The sequence below is a fragment of the Etheostoma cragini genome, chromosome 15 (genome assembly GCF_013103735.1).
Source record: "Etheostoma cragini isolate CJK2018 chromosome 15, CSU_Ecrag_1.0, whole genome shotgun sequence".
NCBI classification, from domain to species: Eukaryota; Metazoa; Chordata; class Actinopteri; order Perciformes; family Percidae; genus Etheostoma; species Etheostoma cragini.
This window is the reverse complement of record NC_048421.1, coordinates 16,333,670-16,345,071: the sequence shown is the minus strand read 5'-3', so window position 1 is coordinate 16,345,071 and position 11,402 is coordinate 16,333,670. Positions and strand designations below refer to the sequence as shown.

General features: G+C 41.4%; 1 protein-coding gene across 2 annotated transcripts in view; it reads left to right on the top strand.

Annotated features, from left to right (window-relative positions):
• spop (speckle type BTB/POZ protein) overlaps positions 1-11,402 on the top strand; it is an 83,083-nt gene that overhangs the window by 10,118 nt on the left and 61,563 nt on the right. The window contains exon 2 of one of the 2 annotated variants that reach the window (XM_034894036.1): positions 7,852-7,991. The exons of the other annotated variant lie outside the window; for it this stretch is intronic. The gene's annotated coding sequence lies outside the window, so the exon portion shown is untranslated. The remainder of the gene's footprint in view (positions 1-7,851; positions 7,992-11,402) is intronic. 2 annotated transcript variants of the gene reach the window in all.

Sequence of the window (11,402 nt, the reverse complement as noted above, 5' to 3'; positions counted from 1 at the left end):
CCTGCAGTCTACCTCTAAAGGAACTCCTATGGTTCTGTTAAACATTTGTAAAATCTTTGATCTTCCACCAGCCATTTTCTACTGGAGGGGATGTGTGTTTTATGTCTGCCACACAAGGTTGACATGTGCAACCTTTAATCTGGGAAAGGTGAGTCTGTTGGTGCTGTAGAGGAGGACAACATAGTCTGACTGGCCAGACTGTCTGCCTTTTATGTCCACTATTCGGTGACATAATAGAGGCCTTCCCGGCCCAGGGTTCTTGTGGCCTCCCTGTGTTCATGAAAACTGTGGCACTGCCACTTAATATTGTCAGTTCCAGTCTAGCGGGCGTCCGTGCTGATTCTCATGCACACACACATCCTTCCTGCAGTTGGGGAAAGGGTGGAGGCTGGCCAATTTATCAGCGCTCTGACTGTAAGGCTACAGGTAGCCCTCCGTCTTCATCAGTTCACTCTGCAGATAGGCACATCCTAGTCACCGCTAGTAGACTTACCTCATGTGTCTCCATTACACGTTAATACCCAAGCTGTGAGGGTGAATAGAACTGGCGCTCTATGTTATGCCATGTTAAGAAGCGGTCTGTTCAAATCACAGGTTGAACAGGGTAAAATGGAAGTATTATATATATATATTGTATTGTTGTAGTCAGTTCATTATAAGCTAACGAGAACAACATTAGTCATAGTGTAACTACAATATTAACTGACTCCACTTTAATTATTGCAAGTGTGAAGCAATTATACAGCTAATAGCAGAGGGATTAACTTTGAAACAAACATCTTGTACAGGCTGCATTTATTTTAGTTTGCTGCTTTTTCTTTATACCTTGAGCTTAAGTACATACATATACGTGTGTGTGTGTGTGTTTGTGTGCGTGTACATATAAATATATAAATATATATATATATATATATATATATATATATATATATATATATATATATATATATATATATATATATATTTGTCATCAAAATAGGTGCTGGTTAATTTTATGTCATTGTTTCAGCTTTATTTCAGGGATAGTCTTTGCATTTGCATACGGCATTATCCAAATCCAACATCAAGTTTTGAGCGTTTTGTATCATTTTGTAAATGAAATTTGAATAAAATCCCATGCAAGTGAGTTCAACTCTGCTTGTATTTATTAGGGTTGCAGAACTGGACAAGGTCTTGCCTACGTTAAAGCTCAATAAGAAGTGTGATCCTTGGGTGCTAGTCATTTATACGCCCCACAGTTCCTGTCCTCTCGTGTGATATCTCAGGGCCGTTCTGCAACAGAAAAGGATGCCTGTCTGCTCTCCGTCCTCTCCTCTATCTCTTTGTCGTCTTCGGCCTGTGTGCCCCCCCTCGCTTCCATTGGTCCGCTGCTGATCAAAGCCCCTTTGAGGGTGCTGAGCGGGTCCAGAGCTGGGAGTGATTTGATGATATTTTGTGTGATTAGACGGCGTGTGACAGGCAGCGTCGGCCCCATCAGCTCACATTAAGTCCCAGTGCTGTCCTGACACAACCGCTCCTGTTTTTATCTTTTAATATTACACCTTCGTCACTAGCTGAATCAATTATCAGTGATAATGTTAGTGTCAAAGTCTTTAGTGCTCGGTTGAGCCCTACCAACTCCGACTCCTCCTCCTCCTTGTTCTCCTTCCTCCTGTGTGGCCCAGAGGCCCAACAGAAGCCACATTACGCTGATCCCCAGTCAGAGCACTGCTGCTGCAGCGGGACATCTTTACAGACAGCTCTAAGTTTAACCTTCCTTCTCAACAGAGCTGTGACAATGCAAGGAGAGTTTGTTATGCCTGACAAAACTCCCCCATGAAGCTTCTCCTCAGTAAGAAAGCTGCATAACGATTAGCCCTATCATGTTCAATTGTGGATGTAGCTGTCAGAGCTGGCTTGGTGGTCTTGCTGTGTCCTTAGATTGGACATGGTAGCTTGAGAAGACCACAAAGCCTTTACTATACCCTACTTGTGTTAGCGGCTAAAAGGTGACATTTGCGTGCAGAATTTCTCCTCCACACTTTCCCATGTATCCCATCTCTTTCTCTCAGTACAAAGTACTTGAGTACACTTAGCCTTGGATTTATTGGTGTGTGTGTGTTATTGCCACTGCAATACACAAGGCAGTGAGGGGGCTCGTTAAAAAAGTCCTGTCAGCTGCAAAGCCATGCCTCTGGCTTCTCCACCTTTGTGAGTGTCAATGCTACAGCACGCGCACACATATACACACACACACACACACACACACACACACACACACACACACACACACGTTCAAACACTTTATTCAGTCTTTAAATATCACAAAGCTGCAAATTTAGGACATAACACTTTCGATAAGACGCACACACACATTCCCAAACTCATTCGCACTAACAAGTGCTTGGAATGTCTTGTCTAAATACATGTCAGCTGCTCCATCAAGTTCCCCTCCTCCTTTCTACTTACTTACATACATTAATAGTGCTGAAACAGTCAGTATAGTTGGGTTACGTTTTGAGTCTGGTTCCAGTAAAGTTAAATGCCTTTATTTGCTGAGCAAGTCTCTCAAATTTGGATTGATTATGCTATCTGGCACATTGACATACCAGGTTTAAGAAGAAAAGTACTTTATCAATACCTCTTGGGGAAATTCAGTTTGGTTGTAATTTCTTTGCATACACACATAGGAAATACACACACATGCAGGGTTTTTTGGAGAGATGCCAGAGTTATGGGGCTGCCACATACTCCGTGCTCCAAGCAGTTAAGGGTTTAGTGCCTTGCTCAAGTGAGTGAGCTGGCACCTCTCCAGCTACCAGTCCACACGCCATAGTGTGGTCAGTGCTGGACTAAAACCGACCACCTTCCATTTTCCAAACCAGTTTTACTGGGAGAATATGCGACTCCTGAGTCTGACGTATGGAGAAGAGGTATCACTGTGTTGGCTCTACAGAACGCTAAGTCCACTTCCGATTGTAAAGCGGTGTTACAGAGTGGAGCTTCGTCCCTCACAAATGATCTTGAGCACAGAGAGCTGCAGAGAGCACTTTAACCAGAAAACAGGCACATTTATATTCGGTTTGTCACACTCGGATTAGTTAGAGAATTGTTTCTCTCTTCTCGTCCAACAACAGGTGAAAACTACCTCAAACTCTTTGAGTTTGAGGTATTTTAAAGCTAAACATCCAATCAAATTTGAGAAGCGATTCAGATTCAAAAGATATCTTAAAAGAATTTGTAGAGCCCTAACATTCATTCATAAAGTCATCGGTCAAGCAGAAATCTTTTTTTATTACATTTGACAGATAAAAAGAAAAATAATCATTTGATTAATTGATATTGAAAAACACCAATGAATTCCAATGCTCGAGCAAAGCCAGTGAACGCTGCAGCATAGCTCCTGTTGTCCCGTTAGCAGAGCTCGCCGTAGAAATAAATCAAGGAGTCAGGTTTGGAGTTGCCAGTTAGGATTAGAGTTTTTCAGCCGCTGTGCTTCTTCACTTGACAAGCCTCCGCTGTTGACAGTTGGTTTGAGGCCTTTAACATCTAAATGTGTCCACCCGCTATCTTAGATTGTTTCTTTTGACGTGCTCTCGACCCTCCCTGCCTCTCCGTCTGCCCACCCTCTCCTTCTATATGTTATCCGGTGTTGAGTGGTGGTAAGGAGAGATAGTAATCTGCTCTAGCCTTGGCACCCCCTCGCACTCTGGTCTCACTGAAGAAGATTGATGGCCCTCTTTCTGGAATGGCTGTTGTTTTGGATGAAGAGAGAAAAAGATGGAGCCATAGAAGTGGATTTAGAATGAAAAAGTGAGCAAGTGGAGGTGGTGTGGGGGGGGGGGGGCAGGCGGCAGTGGGTGAAAAAGAGAAATGGAGGTAGGGTGAATGATAGTTGTAAAAGATGGAGAAATGGAAGAGGAAATGTCACCGTGAAGGAGCTTGAGAGCTCATTAAATGTAGTCTGTATTTTATTGAGTGAGGGTATGCATCCACCTGTGATTAGTTTCAGATTCAAACATCGCTCTTTTTTTTCTTCTCATGCACATGCAGGTTATGGAATTGGCTGCACTTCATTTGCACGTCAGGAAGATTGTATTTAAATGTCAGCTTTGCTCTCAGGATGCAAAGGAGTCATCACCGTGTTGTGATGGAGCGGTTTTCTGTTGCATTACAATGCTGGAAGGCCTTTTACTAGGGGTGCAAAAAAATCAATTCACATGTATATCGCGATTCGAGCTCTACAGATTCAAAATGGATTCATAGAATTCCATTTTTTTTCATTTTTCACAATCGTTTTTTTAATAGAGAATCGTTTTTGAACCAAAAATTGATTTTGAATCGAATCTTGAGCCTAAAAATGGACATTGAATCTTTTTGGAATTGACGCCCCTACCTTTAACCCTTTAAAGGTATCTGGTATTCACTATTAGCAGTCAGTGCTGCATTGCCTGTGTGTGGGAGGCAATGAGTTGATTGGCTGTGATGACAGTTATGCTCTTAATTGTGTAAGTTATTCTTCCTCTGTGGCTCTTTTTGAATGTAGTGAAAAGCTCGATGGAACCCCCCCCCCCCTGGCGTTTTGTCCCTTTCTAAAGATTGGTCTCTTAATGTCTGGGCAGGTTTTAGGAGCAGTGAGACATAGAGGAGCAATCCTTTCTTCTTCCACCTTATGTCTCCCCTCTTTTCAGAGAAAAATGGTGTCTGACATTTTTCTTTATTTTTTGGACTACCCCCCCATCTCTTCATGTTCCTCACTGCCCTCTGCTGAATGCCTTCTATCCCTTTAGTGACAATCCTTTTTTTGTTCCTCTGTTTCTTGACTATTGTTTGAGCACTCTTTTCTTTCTCCGTCTTTCTTGCTCTATTTCAACAGCCTGTTGTACATCGACCTATCTTTTCATCCTGCCCCTCCCTCCTGCGTGTCTTGTCAGCTCTTTATTTTTCTGCTTTCTATTTTCTCTGTTCATGTGTTTTTGTTTCCCACCTCCCTGTCTGGCAGTTCCATCCTTTTTTTCTTCTTCTTTTTTTCATCTCTCGCAGACAGACTCGTGCTGTCTCAAGATGCTCAGACATTGCTGGGGTCAACCAGTCAGGCCTAGGTGGCCTTGGTGGCATGACTGGTTGGATTCTCTATTGTCATCCGTCCCTGTCCAAAATGACCACTCGAGACTGCCAGAGTAACAGGAGGGGAAACGACACAGGACAGAGAAGACAGGAAGGGCATGAAGGCCAGGTCCCATCCTGCTTATTTAAGATGTTGATGGGGTTGTTACAAGCTTCAGGTCATACTTCATTTCCTGTGGTCACAACCCAGTATCACACCTCTGACCAATGTGTATATAGGACACAGAAAGTAAAGCCCACAAAAACTATAAAACTATTTAGTTCCAAACGTGGAGCAATGGGGAAGGAAGTTGAGATTTGAAATTGACGTGACACCATGGAAAAATCTTTAAACATCCACTTGGGGGCAGCATAAACAATTTGTGAAGGTGAACCAGAGGATGCATATTATTAATTATATTATATATAAACAGTCTATGAGGTGAACACAACACTGACATATTATCATCTTTTCTCCACTAACCTCTGAGGAAAATGTGTCTTTAGCTCTTGAATATTCCACTCTGTTCACCTGCTGGTAGCTAACTTTGTTTGCCTGCCTTTTGGTGCTGAACGGGTAGCTTGCAGTTGTTTTTTTAAAGCTTTTTTTTCTACAGCTGAAAATTGTGTTATTAGAGCTGATAGAGTGAATGAAAACTGCCATTTGTGCGCCCTAAAACCAAAATAATAAGCTTGAAGTTAAAATCTCCATTCTTAATATACACCAATTTCAAAGCCACTTTAATTTAAAAGTCCTCCTTAAATACTTGATGATGATTAGAATCTATTCTTCATCTTCCTCCAGAATGTGTTTTAAATGATCAGATGGCTGGCAAAACATTGGCTTACTAACAAATGATTATTGAAATGTGAAAGATGTAGGGGAAGTCTTTGTTCACCCATTATAAAATACAACCGTACGCTTTCTGAATCTGAGGTTTCTCTCTTTCACCAAACGAAGCCTTGTTAGCGCTTTGTAAAACACACTTCAGTCAAACTTGACAAAAACAAAATAAAACCAAAACAGTCTTGGTTAGTCTTTCCACCGTTAAAACAATTACCAACTCTGGCTTGGTCAAAACAAACCGCTGTCTCTCTCTGTGACGTTGCTGGTCTCTTTGGGAGAGCCGAGTGAGAGCCACAGCTCAGCGCCGACAAAACCGCCCAAAAAACACAACCGGGGGAAGTACTCCGACAATCGGCCAACCCTAGAGAAGCAGTTTAAATTTACGATTTTAACGGTAATGTTATGAATGATGCTTTGATGTTATAAACTATTTGGATCAGCTCTAAAAGATAGGTTAGTGTTAAATGGATTTTTAAAATGGGGCGTATTTATCCAGGTTGCGTCTATTTTTCTAAGTTCGGAGTGAACACCTGCGTTGTCAGTGATCACATATTCATTTCAGGTGAGCTATTGATCAGATGTTGGGCCCTCACACACATCACAGAGACAGTCTCCCTTTTTGACATTTCTCTCAGGGCTCAACCTCTGTATTATGCATCTGATTGACATTTCCTTGGTATGTATCTGTAAACATGTGGCTCTTAAGATATTTCATTCATTCATGCAGATCCTTTCCTCTCTCTCTCTCTGAGGTAAAAGCCAAAAGGCAGTGTGGATACTGGTCATGAATACAAAGAGCCTAAGTGTAAAAAGTAGCCGATTCTTTGTTCAGTGAATCTGGGCCATATTTAAGTCGGTGTTTTAGTTTGTGTCAGAAAATATTTAACTTCTGAGGCTACTTGTGACTCACTTTTCTGTAGATATCCCCATCATTTCAAGTCATTCATGCCTGATTTAAAATGCAGCTTTGTACTTTATGAGCTGGATATAAAAGGAAATTGACTAAAATTAGCCATCTCTTTCTACTTTAAATGTCTTAAATTTCCAACAACTTTATGGATTGGCTGTATTGGGAGCCCAGCGAGCTTCGGTTGCTTCAGACATTTTGTTAGAATCTGCAGACCTTTCAGGTTTCTACAGACCTTTCTTTATTGAAGGTCATACAAACCCAACCAGCTCTGTAAAATCCTGTTGGTTTGGGTTATGCAGCCATGTGGAGTATTAGTAAGCAGGCATGTTTATTTAGGTAAAGGTAGTATTTGAAAGTGAATGTAACTTGGGAGGATTTAATGAGACTGCCAGAGTACAGCTTTATGTTGGACTTGAGTGCCACTGTGGGTCTGTTCTGTCAGATGGTTGCACTGCTATTTGGATCTCTGTGGGGCCTTTATACATCACATTAACATGCAGAGTATACATCTGAATTATATCCACAAAGATTGTAATCCATATTTTTTGGGTCAGTGTAAATATACCCTCAGAAGTATTAAAGAAGCATGAAGCCTGCTTTGAATGGTATTGCTATTAGCACCACTCTGATTCGTGAAAAAAGTGGCTTAGCTTAGTCTGCTGTTTGGATACAGTCCAGACACAGTTTGTGTTTGGATTAGTGTTTTAATGCTGGGTGTAATTACATAAGGAGGGCCCCTGTTCCACTTTGTTCCGCCTCGCTGTGTAAACCTCACTACCTCTTCGTAAAACACATGTCTTTGTAATATCTTGCCCCACAGACAACCACACAGCACACACACTCTGTCCCAAAACGTTTTGCATTCAAGTCTCCTACATAACAGATGCGCACCCAAACAGTCAACTTGACAAGGAGTCTCTCGCAAGAATATGATAAGGCACTGGCTCACACCCACGCTCGCTCTCACAACTACAGTCTTGTTGATTCTTTCCGCTGTTTGGGTTTGCAGCTTGCCAAGAAGCTCAGGCTTTGGACAGACATGCAGTACTGACACACCTACAGACAGACAGACAGACCTGACGGACAGAGTCCAGGTGGCTAGTCATGGCAGCAGCTAGCGGAACAGATGTTTGAGGGACTTTGATCTAGGTGAGTGCCAAATGGTGGGAGGGGAGGGAGTACTGGTCTGTACCTATTGGGAAATGTCAAGTATACTGTGGGGCACTGGAATAGGGGGGTGTTAGAGACACTTTCAGCCAATGATACATTTGTTTAATATCAGTAGCAAACACATTTGGCGTAAAATGGTGTTCATAGGTCCTGGAAAAGTCTTAAAAATATTTGAATTCAGGGCCTTGTTCATTTTTCTAACATTAAACTGCTGTGTTTCATAAATATTGCAGTCTTCCTGGTGCCGTATGTTCTGCATAGAGCTGCAAAGATTGATCGATTAGTTGTCAACTGTTAAATGAATCAATTTTGATATCTAACTAATTGGATTGCCTTTTTTTATTAAAAGAAAAGTCAAATGTCTCTGACTACAGCTTCATAAACATTTGCACCATTTCTGACATTTTATAGAGCAAACAACTAATCAATTAATTAAGAAAATAGTACTTAGTTGCATCACTAGTTCTGCACTGATTTGTCAGCCCAGGCTTACAAACCAATATTGTAAAAGGTCTACATTTAATCTAATTAAATCTTTATTTGTTTGACTTGCTGTGTTCTTTTGAATTCTACGTGGCATTAAAATATTTGGTAGTCTACTTGGCAGACACGTCGTTTAAAATAATAATCACTTACTAGGTTGTAGTTCAGTAGGTTTTCTTAAACAAACTGTGTTTTGTTTCGATTTTTGATAGGCATAAACCTATTCTCAGATGTCTGTTGTTCAAACAAATAGTGGGTAAGATGAAATTGACGGTCCAGAATGAGAACTGAGGTAGATGGTTTGAATAGAAAACACAAACCTTCAAAACGACTGAAGGTGACAGAAGATAAGAAGGCTACCAGTAGAGGAATACCAAGTAGCAAGAGAACAGAGGACGGAGCAGACACAGCTGGGTAAGAAGTCTGTACTAGTATTCAGCCGTCATTTAAAAGTGAAAATTGAACACAATTCTAATGAAAGACTATAAAGTGAGAGAGGGGATCAGGATTTTGGAAGGGGAAATGAGGGTGGAGGCATAGAGGATGTGCTTACATGAGAGGCCCCAAAATGAACAATATAACACATCCTTTAGGGGAAATTATGTGGCCCTTTGTGTTTCATGCCTCCGCCGAAAACTTCCATGTTAATTAGGTAATGTAAAACTAGCAAGAACAGCAACACTGCATGAAAGCAGCAGAAAAAACTAGATGAAAAGAGTATAGCACTCTCTATTCAGTTAGAGGCCAAAAGACTTTATTGTGTGTGCTGAGAGGAGAAAATAGTAAAATAGTGCATTATTGTGACATACTATCCTGCTGGTGTGTACAGGTTTCATTGTTCTATCAGACATTTAACAATGGTAGTTTTCTTTTTGGATTAAAGGTAAATAAAGAGAAATTTCAGGACATTTTCTCCACGTTGCCATATGTTTGGAGTGTGATTTACCTTCATATTCAAAATGAAACTAACATTTCACTTGGCAGTGTCTTCGAACATCAGGGTTGCTGCACATATCCATGAAAATGAAATCTGTGTGTGGGTTTTTTCTTGTAGAGGAATGCTGGATATTTTAATCCCGTCCTTTTTATATTATAATGCATATAGAGCATCATGCAGAATCAACATGAATATGGTTTTGCAGATGTACATGAAGCAGTGCCTGCGATATTGGATTTCCAGGTTGTCACTTAAAGGAGAGATCCGGCCATTTTTTACATTTATCTTGATTGCTATATTTATCCGAGTACAGTCAATATAAGAAAAAAAAAAAGAGCTGAATTGGTGCGGTTAACACAGAGTAGCTGCAGCTACGTCTACAATCTTTTTTTACAGATAAAACGGCAGTTGCCTGGGAAAATTTTAGAGTGCCTTTGTGTCTGTTAACAGACACAAAATGCAATTAAAATGTCTGTGCAACATGAACAGGGCCATTATGTGACACCAGATCGATTGCACACAAAATGGATGAGCTACAAATACACACTGAACTGCTGTGTGATTATCACAGAGGTCTGACTAAAGACAGCTAACAGCTAACAGGGCGAGCTAGCTACCAGCAGGATGGAGACAGGGTGGGTGAATTTAAACAATGTCTGAGTTGAAAACGCACTTTGTTGTCACGTAAGGACCCTGTTCATGTTGCACAGACATTTTAATTGCATTTATTGTCTGTTAAGAGGCACAAAGGCACATTCAAACTGGTCCCGACCACTGCCGTTTTACCTGAGTGGAAGCTCGTAGGCATAGCGGCAGCTACTCTGTGTTGACCGCGCCGATGCGGCTCATTTGTTTTCAATCTGTAATAACATATTTTAGCGATCAAGAGTAACGTAAAAATCAACCGGAATTCTCCTTTAATTTGTGTTTTCTCAGGAAACTCAAAATGATTTCAGTATTGAAAATTATGAAACTGTTATGTGTTTATTTTTAGGCAAGACTAGGTGTTTGTGTTTGTGTGTGTGTGTGTATTTGTGTGTGTGTGTGTGTGTGTGTGTGTTTGCATGCGCCTTTTATACGCAAGTGAAAGACGGTCCTTGCTGACCCTGCAGTTACAGCCGATTTGAGTGACACGTGTCTCCATACTTAGTAATTAGCTAAAAAGGAAATGGAGAAAGGTTGAGGTTGGTGGGGCATTGGAGGACCTGTCAGAGGGCCCCCCTCCCCCTGTCAAGATGCATGTTTGGGGCATGTCCCCCCCCACCACACTCCACCCACTATAGTCCCCTCCCTCACACTTGGCTGCTCTAGTTAATTGAAGCCACTTCAGATCAGTCAGAGGAGCTGGATCTACACGCCTGAGCAGACCACTGGGCTCACCTGACCTGTCAGTCACTACTGCCTGCCACACACAACCACACAACGTCCACTTTCACATTTGAAAACTGAGGATGCAGCAGGGAGATGCTCAGCATAAGCCCACCCAAACCCTCCTCACAATATCCGCCCCAGTTGAAGTCAAAATAGGGTGCATTGGTCAGTTCTGAAGTGAAGTGTATGGACCCTTAAGCTTTTAGTTTCTTTCATTTTGGCAGGTGAGAGCAGTGACAAATAATAACCGCACAGAGACCTCTGAAAATGTGGACTTGACAAATGAACTGCAAGGGAGTATGTTAGGAGTTAGAAGTTCATGAATGACCCTGAAATGCAGTTTACTGGCTATAAGGAGACTGATATTGTCATCTGATAGCCAGCAGTTACTTATATTTGCAAAGCCAAGCAAAACAAAAAAACTAAGGGAAACTTTGCACTCACAATGCAGAAAATTGTTTTTTCAATGTGTTTCTAAACTCTGCAAAAGTGCAGACAAGTAGGTTTGAAGCTCAATGCAAAAAGAGCCTAGACTGCAAGTCCACAAAGCTAAGCTATAGCGGACACAGACTGTAATTGGATTTGTTTGGACTTATTTG